Here is an 11,913-nt window from a genome sequence, read left to right on the forward strand (position 1 = left end):
GGTTATTCCAGCTGGTTACACAAGGAATATCAAAATCGTTGAACAAAATACTGCTTTGATTTTGCTAAACACTGTTATTCGATGTAATTCCGTCTATCAGAACATTATCATGAAAACTTTTATAGATGGTCAAATGGAGGAAACTACCACTTTATCATAATTATAAATGAGAATATAGTCTGTTCTCGTCAGAATGTTATACAAATCAATATGATTTCTCATTTATGCTACATCAAAAGAGTAGATATTGTGATAATTATATCGGGTTTTCCGACAGAGAAATCCAGACATAATTTCGGGGATAACGCGTTAGGTTGATGTGCAGGCGGATCAAACTTTTTGGTGTTTTTGCTTGATAACCGATAAACCAATGATATTTAGATTTTAATATGCTGGTTTTTGGCAACATAATTGAGTTAGAGCCATGATTTTCACTTTTGCTGTTCATAAGTTCCGATTTTCTATTGTTTAGGAATTGACACATCATGCAATTTCCTTGCAATAATTTAAGACAGGTTTTATAATTATTTGTTCTTCAAATTTGGATATAGTGCTTCTGATGAAAAATGGATGTCAAAGTCGAAATTGACGAATTCCATTGATTTTTTTAAATAGTTTTGTATTGTGTCGTAAGTATTTGCCTTTGAAATAAAACATCAGTTTATTTATGGTATTGTATTGTTTCTTTAAAAATATTTGCTTTGGTGACTTAAACGAATTGCATTAAAGAAAAACTACCGAAATAGTCCATTTTCGAGATCTTCTCATTCATTTGTTTGCAGTTTTGGATCAAATGGTTCTTAATTATTGTCAATTAAAATAATTAAAAATATATTTGAGATTTAAAACTGATTAAGATTATAATAATTACCTGTCACACCAACCCTAAACTGTTAGGAAAAATAATTTGGATGCGATGTTTACCTAGCTATAAAACCAAGTTCAACCCACCATTTTCTACATAAGACAATTCCTGTATCAAGTCTGGAATATGACAGTTGTTAACTTATCCATTGTTTTGACTAAGATAAGGGCTTTCCGTTTTGAATTATGTTTTGTGAGTATGTTTAGTGGTTTTACTTTCCCTAAAAACACTCATTATAAATAATTGTATTTTATACTTTTATTTGATTTCATATGAAATTATTTGGACACAGTACTCAGTTTATCATACTAGGAATCACCTGTTGCCGAGTGGTCTAATAGTCAAACTAGCGTATAACAAGCCTGTCAACCCTGATATACGAAGCTCGAATACCACACGTAGTGACTCTTAACTTAGTTGACCTGCTTCATATACCGATTAAATTGACCGCCACAAAATAGCACAACAGGGCTGAAAGTGCCATCAAAACAATCAATGAATCTATATAAATATTGAAACCTGACGTTTGATTCATACATCAAATATTTACGACACATATTTCGTGCAATATGTGTTGGCGTTTGCTGTTGCTTCACTTGAATGTTCCTGTTGTTACTGTTGTTTCCCCTATTTGGTAAATGTGTTTCCCTAGGTTTTAGTTTGTAACCCGGATTTGTTTTTTCTCAATTGATTTATGATTTTTAAACACCGGTGCACTACTGTTGCCTTTATCTATCCATAATTCATCGAACAACAATATTTTATTTTAAGAAGACCATAAACCAACACACTTAATCAAATCAAAGTATTAAACTATGTCACAGCAAAATGCAGGCACACAAACACATTTTGACAATAACTGAAATTGAAATGGAGCTTACGTAATTAGATATAAAACAATTCACAAAAGTTTCATAAAATAAGTTAAAGGTATAAAAGCACTAATTCATAGCCCCATTGCTTTTTATGTTAAATTCTGCAATTTTAAGCATTAATATGTACTTTGTCTTAAGTTCAAATAAAGTGGCAGTCATTTCATGTCAAAACTATATCTTATCCTAACTTGTGCTGAAAAAAAATCAACATACCTTTAATTGCATATTAGACCGCACTGTTTCCAGGAAGTTTGATAGTACCAAAACAGATACTTTTGATCTGAACAACTGTACTACTTTCCGACCGGGCCTGAATTACCGGTTCTATACCTAAAGTGTTTTGAATTATTGAAAAAATAATAATAAGGCTCGTAATATGAAAACCTAATGCATAGGACGAAAGTCTACAAAAACTGACAAACTAAATACTCGACTATATTAATGAACGGAAAAACTGGACAGGAACTTTCAACATCCTTACATAATTTTATTTTGGATGTAACGCGTCTTCTGATTGGCTGACGTTGTTATGTTTATCAGCACATAGACATATTTTTATCATGTGACTGTGACGTCATCAATGTTTTTTCATAGTTTACTAAGGTTTAAAATGGAATTTAGAATTAAATTATAAGAAATGACTTTAATTTTTTTCGGTCTATTCGAAATAACATAAAAATGCGTTGCACTTTTTTTTTATGTTATTTCGAATAGACAGAAAAAAAATTAAAGTTATTTCTTATAATTTAATTCTAAATTCCATTTAAAAAAAAAAAAAAAACAAAAAACAAAAAATGTGGTGCACACTGTAAAATAATACGTTACGCGGGTTATTCAGTGTGCAACACATTTTTTTTATGTTATTTCTTCATAGACAGAAAAAATATTGCAGTCATTCCTTAATTAATACAATCTTTTCCGAGAAATGTTGACTCATAAAAGCAACAGTAGCAGTACTGCTGTTCAATAGTCATAAATTGATTAAGCAAAAACAAATCCTGGAAAATAATTAAAACCGAGAGGACACCATTTACTATAGGAAGAATACAACAGATGACAGATACACTAAACAACAACAAATTCGTCAATAGCAAACGTCAAAACACACATAGATGCATAGCAACACAGAAAAGGACCGTAAGTTGCAATACCGTATTCCCACTATATTACAGGACATTTTTAGAAAAAGATAGAAAGTTTAAATGGTTTTATGGCTAGTAAAACCTCCCGCTTATATTGCAATGTTTAGAAATATCGCAAAAATGACACTGAGCATGTGAATTTTCGCAAGCAAATCAGGACACCACAATAGAAATAAAATGCGCTTCACATAAATACATCAACGTCACAAAAAGTGATGTAATGTTTGTGATTTATTTTATCACAGGTAAAGTTAAAAATAATAAAATAGATCTATTGTTTTTAAATAGAAATGTACAATAATATTTAATTCGGAATGAGTTTGTAATGTTGTTATTATATGTATAAACTTTAAATCATATAAATGAAGTGGCTGATTGTGTATCTTAACTTTTACATGTGTACATACATATAATACATATAGAAAATAACAGTTATATAATGGCAAAACCATATAAGATCATTCAGAAAACACACATGCAAACAAACAACATGAAACACAAATCCTGTAGACGAACAATAAGTAACTCGACAATACTGACAAATAAGACATATGTGAAATGTACAGGAAATACAGAATTCAAACCACAAACAAAATAAACCGACAATAAATTAGCACAAAATGACCCACCGGATCCACACGTAGAAAAAAATAACAGCAAAATGCCAGAAAGCGGAATATATGAATACCAAACCACGTCTTCTCCAACATCGAACATAAGACATAACAAAATATCCAAAGCAACCTCATAACCAAATACATTAATGGCAGATTTCTCTTTAGTTACTCGTATATGATAAAAGATTAACCCCGGAGAGCCTCCTCATTTATTTACATCATAACCTTTGTTTAACATAGTACATTTTCAAACTATTTGAATCTCAAAACCATTGTTTTCATACTATTTATTAACCAAAAAAAAAGAGGCACATTAGGGGTTAAGGACACTAAAAATCCGTTGATAAATCATAGGTGACGGTATTATTACTATGGGTTGTGATTAGTGATGCTTCAACAAACGGAACACATCCTTTTCATCTGCGATAATTCCGCACGGTTATTGTACTTCTTTTAAAAATACCCTGCCAAGGTTGTCTGGTATAATTGTTCATGTCTTTTGAGGAAAAACTAATGCAAAACACGACTGCCATTTGAAGGTTATAACAATCATTTGTTAAATTGTCAGTTTATAAATTTATAAATTTTAAATGAATGAGATATGAAATTTTCTGATATCTAAAATAAACATGTTATACAATAAATTCCAATATATATATTTTTTTTAGGTCAATGAGATATGTTCAACTGAATAAAACAAAATACCTCTATTATAACTGTTGGTGAATAAAAAATTCACTATTGCAACACATGATTAACATTTCAGCATTTATAAAATATCAGCATATATTTTCTATATTTGGTTGAGAAGATGTCATTAGAGGCCGATATAGATTTAGTGATAATTTATATCTTAATAAAACAATTAGGACTTTTATCTTTTGTCTTTTTTTTTTTACTGTGTCATCAATCAAGCGTTTATTAGTTTTTTTCTACATTGAGACCTCTAAATTCATAACTTGCTTAGTACTTTCATAATATTTAATAGCATTTAACATATAAAAATGAAACTCCATGCATCATATTTAAATAGAAGTTAATTCATTCTCTGTATTGTTTTATCTAGATAATTAGTGGCACAAAGTATAACTTAAAGTTTTGTTATCCAATGTTTACAAGATTTGGGGATTTTGTTTTAAAATATTGCAAAAGTAATTGTAAAAACAGTGTAGAGAAACGTTTCTTACATTTGTAATGCATGACGATTATACATTTTTATGATATTTAGGTAGAAACCAAATATCACTTTCATACGGTTAATTCCAAAAGAGGGGTGAAAGATACCAGAAGAACAGTCATACTCACAGATCAAAAATAAAATGACAACGCCAAAGCTAAACTCAAAAAGACAACAGACAAATAGTAGTACACAGGACAAAACATAGAAAACTAAAAATTAAGCAACACGAACCTCACCAAAACCTGGTGTGATCTCAGATGCTCCGGAAGGGTAAGCAGATCCTACTCTACATGTGGCACCTGTTGTGATCTACATATGGAACAAGATCTGCTTATCCGTCCAGAACACTTTAGTCTTTAGTTTTCTATGTTGTGTCCTGTGTACCTTTATTTATCTGTTTGTCTTTTCCGTTTTAGCCATGGCGTTGTCAGGCAATAGTGTAGCAATTTGACGTCTAGAAAATTAAACCCATATAGATTTGGCTGTCATTTCTATGTCTTATTTAGTCATGTAGCTCTTCACCTGTTTTAGTATTCACACATCCATGCTTTTCAAATGTTAGGTCTTGAGTGATTCGGATGAAGAAAATCCAGATAAGTGTTTCCGGAGGAATTTAGAAAGTTTTATTTTCATCTCTTTTAATACTTTTGATGGACCTAAGAAAACTTTGACTTTCTTTTGTTTTGCCCATTTAACACAATATAATGGACTATTTGATTCTTGGAGGAGTGAATTCCTAAAATGCGATAACGGTACTTAACCCGCGCCACACGTGGAGCCATATTTGCACATCCTTCCGGAGCCCCCGAGATCCTCCCTCCAGTTTTATGCATGTTTTAAAGAATTTTACGACTGTTAAAAAAAACAAATAATTTTATCTTTTTTGTTAAGAAATATACGTGTTAGTACGTTTAATACATACATAAAACGCTCTTTGCTATTTATGACATTCATATCTATGTCGGTTATGATTTTTATCGCATAGCCTTTTGACAAAAATGATAATTGCCTATTAGGAAGACTCGAAGTCAGTCAATACCTTAATAAGAAAGTTTAAGGCTTCATTTTGTTTCAATAATTCGAAAACCACAAAGTGGTAATTCTGTAGACATTCATCAGTCTTATTTTCCCGAATATTGACATACTAGGTCACGTGGACCAGTGGGAACAAGACTAAATCACTTCTTAAAATACATTCTCATTGAAATACATCCACAATCAAATTCTGTAAGATATCTAATTTCTTTTTTTTTAAAGGTAAACATTTATCAGTTGTTTTTGGTTTTTATATATACATCTTTGGCTTTAAAATATTAGTCTTTGAACGTTCCTGGTGAAGGTACATCAACATAAGCGCTTCGAATGCATCAAGGCGTTGTTTTTTTTATTTTTTAACGTTTGTAATGGTTTTGGCTTACACTATACTTCAGCTTTATGCACATCAACATATTATGAAGCTCTTCACTTATAAACGATTCGGTAATTTTCTCTATGCCTCTGTTGGATATATGACTTCCCTTTTATTTATACTTGGCTATCATGAAATTCTAAAGTTTTTTTGTAAAATAACTGATTTCTGCCACCTAAATCAAAACCACAAATTACAACATAAGCCTAAAAACATCTCTAGTACTAAATTAAATCCATATCCATATTCATGAAACGTATGATTTGACCTTTAATGGAGAATGTGGAAGTTTTGAGCAAGAAACGAATGTCAATATTGAAAAAAGAAATAAGGGAGACACCGGAAGTTGCCATTTCTTTGAATTATCCAGCACATCTAAGTGCATTCTTAGACAAGCAAAACGATGATAACATATATTTATGATCGACTGTAACATTTAATCAAACAGATTCTTTTATTTACTTTTATTTATCTTTATTTCAGATTATATGACCGTCGCATGGAAAATGAAATCGGTCATCGTCTTAATTGCGCACGAAATTCGAGCCCATGCATTGTTAATTAATTCTTTGTTAACCTGTAATTTGAATAAACGTTTTAATGTGTGCCAATTCCAATTTAAGAATTTGGGGTCAGTTTGGTAATTATGAATTAGACAGCTACTGTTTCTTTAAACAGATGCAAGCCCCTAGTTTAGAAATGATTTAATTGTCACTCATGTTGGCTTGAAGATTCAAATAGTTTTATATATACAGAAATATTATGACATTGCTCTTCATAGTTATTGTACTAGACAATCGCATGTTATATCAAGCTAAGATAACAATTCCCATAGGACACAAATGAACAGTAGTCATCTTCAAAAATATGTTCACAATAAAAGATTTCGAGGGAATGTCTCAATTTCATCGCAGACTTCAGTTGGGAATATAATCTAATATCAATCGATTGTCTAGTTCAAATCAAATGCAACTACTTTAGGGGTAACCTCTACAGAGTAGATGTATTATACTTTCAAGGATCTATGATTCGTCTTATATAACATTGACTTTTAAGAAACCCATATCCACACAAAAGCTATAAAATGACTGACGAAATAACACTGAGACACTAAAATCGTTTAGACAAATGCAAAGCATATATAGATTGACTTCACATTACTTGGCAGGAATGAGGTAAGTAATTGAAAAAAGGAATGATGAATTCACTTGATTTTTATATTACACGGTTGAAAAAGAATGGAGGACAGTATGTGAATTGTTTGCGACAAATGTCATGTTGATGATCCATACGCATCTTTAACCTATGTTTTTATTGTTGTCTTCATTTTACTATCATGGATAAGATATGAGTTATACAATTAATTACAGTAAAATGTTTCAGTTGAGGTCAATGAGCTAGTTTCTACTGCATTTTTAACCCACAACGACCATAATCAACTATAAGAGTGGCAAAAAACCATGAGTTTGAATAGTGATCAAATGAACCTTGCAACATAAATATTTTCATCTGAGAAATGAATACACTTTTTTTATATACTAAATGACTGGATTTGAGTAAAAACGTAAGTGTGTAATACCCCGCGGTGCAACAGACAATAAATGTCGGAGTAAAATCAACTATCGTAATATAAAATCAGTAACACAACGGTTACTTCATCTAAGGCTTACGTTCCGATGAGATATCATAAAGCAAACTACTGTGGATTCATTTAATTTCGTGGGTATCAATTTTTGAAGAATGATGAAATTTATAAAAAAAAATAGACTTTTAAAGCAATATCCGATGTCTATTTTTAGTTTGTCGGTGTCACCATCAAGCGATTGTTAGTTGTTCTATATTGTGACCTCTAAATTAATAAATTGCTTAATTTGTTCAATAGTTATCAAAGGTACCAGGATTATGATTTAATACGCCAGACGCGCGTTTCGTCTTCATAAGACTCATCAGTGACGCTCAGATCAAAAAAGTTATAAAGCAAAACAAGTACAAAGTTGAAGAGCATTAATGACCCAAAATTTCAAAAAGGTTGTGCCAAATACGGCTACGGTGATCTATTCCTGGGATAAGGAAATCCTTATTTTTTCAAAAATTTAAATTTTTGTAACAGAAAATGTATAAAAATGACCATATAATTGATATTCATGTCAACACAGTTTATATAAAAAAAGGGAAGATGTGGTATGATTGCCAGTGATGTAACTCTTCACAAGAGACCAATCTACACTGATCATATATCATATGGCATAGTCAGCAATAAAAAAGCCCTTAAATGACAAATATAAATCAATTCAATCGAGAAAAATAACAGCCAACAACCGAAGGCCACCAATGAGTATTTAATACAGCGTGAAAATTCCGCAACTGGAGGTGTGCTTCATCTGGCCCCTAAACAAAAATATATACTAGTTAAGTGACAACGGACATCATATTAAACTCTGAAATATATAAAAGAATCAAATATTAAAAATTTTACAAGACAAACAAGGGCCAGAGGCTCCTGACTTCGGACAGAAGTAAAAATGCTGCGTGATCAAACATATTTTCTTTTAAAATGCAACACTCCCCTATTCTCCTAGGTAATGTAGAAAAACAAAAACACAGCATAGAAAAACTCAGCTCAAAAGAAGTCCTAGTCCTATGTCAGAATAGGTAACAAAAGAAACTTTCACAAAAAGAAAATGATATATAAATTAACAAAGGACAAGCAGTTACTGACATGCCTACTCCAGACCTCAATTAAACTGTTTGAAGGATTATGTCAACATTATATGAATATCAAGCACACTCCCTCCTGTTAGGGGTTTAGTATCATACCATCATAAAATATATGAGAAAAACATAACCCGTATCATGCCAACAACTGGTTTTAGAATACATGTGTTTATTTCGGATGCAAAGCCGTATAGGTGAATCAATTTTGTAGCCAAAATATGCCATCATTAATGACCAGACAACAGTATCATAACTATATGATGGTTATACATTATTATGATATTTTAGTAGAATTCAAATAATTGTATATGGAAGATACAAGAAGTCTTTAAATTTTACGTTAAAAAAATTAAACTCGGATGAATTTGGTTGTTATCATAAGGTCTGTTTCAGTCATATAGTTCTTGACTGTTTCGGTACTTTCACATTCATGGTCTTTAATAGGATGGTCTTGGGTGATTCGGATGAAGTAAATCCAGGAAATTGTTTGAGGCGCAAGTAATTTATAAGGTAATATTTTCATCTTGTTTTAAAGTTTGACCAGAACAAGATAGTTTTTACTTTTTCTTGTGCCCCTCAAATATATGATCCTAGACTATTTGTTCTGTAGTGAAGGTGAATTCTGAAATGCGGAGACGATACCTTACTACTCAACATGTGAAGCTGGATCTGCTGATTCTTCCAGAGCACCTGAGGTCTCCTCCAGATTTTTGTTAGTGTTCGTATTGTTCATTCTTTTTGTTGGTCTGTTGGTCTTTTGAAGTAATGAGGATGTCAGTTTATTTTAGTCTTATAACGTAATTGTATCTTTCGTGCTAGGAAATATACGTTTTATACATAAATGAAGCGCTCGTTGCTATTTATGACATTAATATGTATGTTGGCTATGATTTATACGCATGGCCTTTTGATTATAGAGATTTCTAGTAACAAAAAACATGATAATTGCCTATAAGGAAGACTCGAAGTCAGTCAATTACTAAAGAAGAAAGTTTACGGCTTCATTTTGTTTCATTAATTCGAAAACCACAAAGTGATAATTCTGTAGACGTTCATCAGTCTTATATTCCTGAATATTGACATACTGGGTCACGTGGACCAGTGGGAACAAGACCAAAGCACTTCACTAAGGACATTATCATTGAAATACGTCCACAAGTCAAATATGCGAGATAAATAATAGTTTTTGCCTACCCTTTGCTTAACCTTTATGCACATAAAAAGTTTGTGAACCTTTTGTTTAATAAATCGAACAGAGACCGACAAAACCTTGGCTTAAAACGACTTTACAGTCTTAATAGTATGTTATAAACGACCCCGAAATGAAAAATGAAAAAAAATGAAAACTAACAGACTGGTCTACTTTCAAAGAGGGGCGAAAGATGCCACAGGGACTTTCTTCAAACTCATAGATCGAAAATATACTGACAACGCTTTGGCTAAAAAAGAACAAGTCAAACAGAAAAAACATAAAAGACACAATATAGGTAACTAAAGACTAAGCAACACGTGCACGAACCACATCAAAATCAGGCAGTGATCTCAAGTGCTCCGGAAGGGTAAGCAGATTCAACAGTATATCAAAAACAATTGACAGACAACGCTCACTAACAACCACTAAATTACAAGGTCCATGCGTGTTACAAAAGGGTAAATAATATTGTGATGATGAAAAAAATCCGATGCTTTTTACAATTTTTGCAAAACTCTGATAGGTCATTAACAAAGTTGTAGTTTCGGCTGGCTATTGGTTTGCATTGACATTACTACTTGGTTTTAATATTTCAGATTTCAGGATATCTGACATACATTTAAACGTTATCAAAATAAACATCTTTTGTCAAGTTCAGTTCTGAATAACCGAGGGGAACAAAAGAAAATAAGTTATAATTACAATAAGATGATTTCGAGGGAATGTGTTAATGCTATTTATGTTTTCAATCGGGAATACAGCTTAGCTAGTGATTGTTAAGTTTCAAACCTATTGCTTAGAAGTATGATTTGCAAGAAACAGTGCTACTAAACAATGATATAATTGACAGAAAAACTTAACTGCAATATTCATGGAGGCGTGATATATATTTAACAATGGACTATAAGAGTACAATGCATATACTTTGCGAATAAATCGTAATATTCAACTCCGGCTATACGTTAAGTTAAACTTTGCCAGTACATTTGTTTATATGAAAATTGAGGATACCTCTATTTTCATGGGTATAAGTTTCCGTGGATTGAGGGAAACTTATATTTTTGAGGGTATTTGATTTCATTGTTTTACCATTTCAGATGTTTGCCCCAAATTAAAAATAATAAAAAAAAAAATAATTTTACTTTGGCTTGATCATTCAAATGAAATACGATTTGTACAGTTTCCACAACATATTTCGTAGCAATAATTTTATGACAAAGCATTGTTCTATATTTTTGCAGACAATTATATGATATATCAAGTTAAGTCAACAATCTCATAGGACACCAATTGACAGGTATCTTCAAAAATAAGTTCACAATAAAAAAGACTTCGAGGGAATTTTTTGATGCTATTGCAGTCTTCAGTTGGGATTATAACGTAATATCAATCGATTGTCTAGCTCAATTCATATTCTTTGGACGAGAATTTGCAACTAATATTGTATCTGACAGTAATGAAATTGACAGGATTCCGTATGGCAATTATCAAATGGAGGTGCGAGTAATTTTCAAACTACAGTATAACAGTTTTTACTATTAAGTGAAGAACATTTCCCAGACGTTGAAGGAAGTAATGAAAAAACATTTTCCCCAGATCATACATTCTAATGTAAATGGATGCAGATGCCATATTACATATCTATATCTAAAACATTTCGTGAAATTTTCATATTTTTTGAACGGTGTAAGAAAAATGTTTCTCTTCATTAGTGAAATATATGTTCTCAGCAAATAATAGGTCTAACTTTAATATTGACGTCAAATTTCCTTTGTTTCTTCTCAATTTTCGCATCACTGATGAGTCTTTTGTGGACGAAACGAGCGTCTGGCGTAAATATAAACTTTCAATACTGGTATGTATGATGAGTTTATTTCCTATTGTGACGTCATAAAAAAAAAGGTGACCATGCATAATGA

The sequence above is a fragment of the Mytilus galloprovincialis genome, chromosome 6 (genome assembly GCF_965363235.1).
Source record: "Mytilus galloprovincialis chromosome 6, xbMytGall1.hap1.1, whole genome shotgun sequence".
NCBI classification, from domain to species: domain Eukaryota; kingdom Metazoa; phylum Mollusca; class Bivalvia; order Mytilida; family Mytilidae; genus Mytilus; species Mytilus galloprovincialis.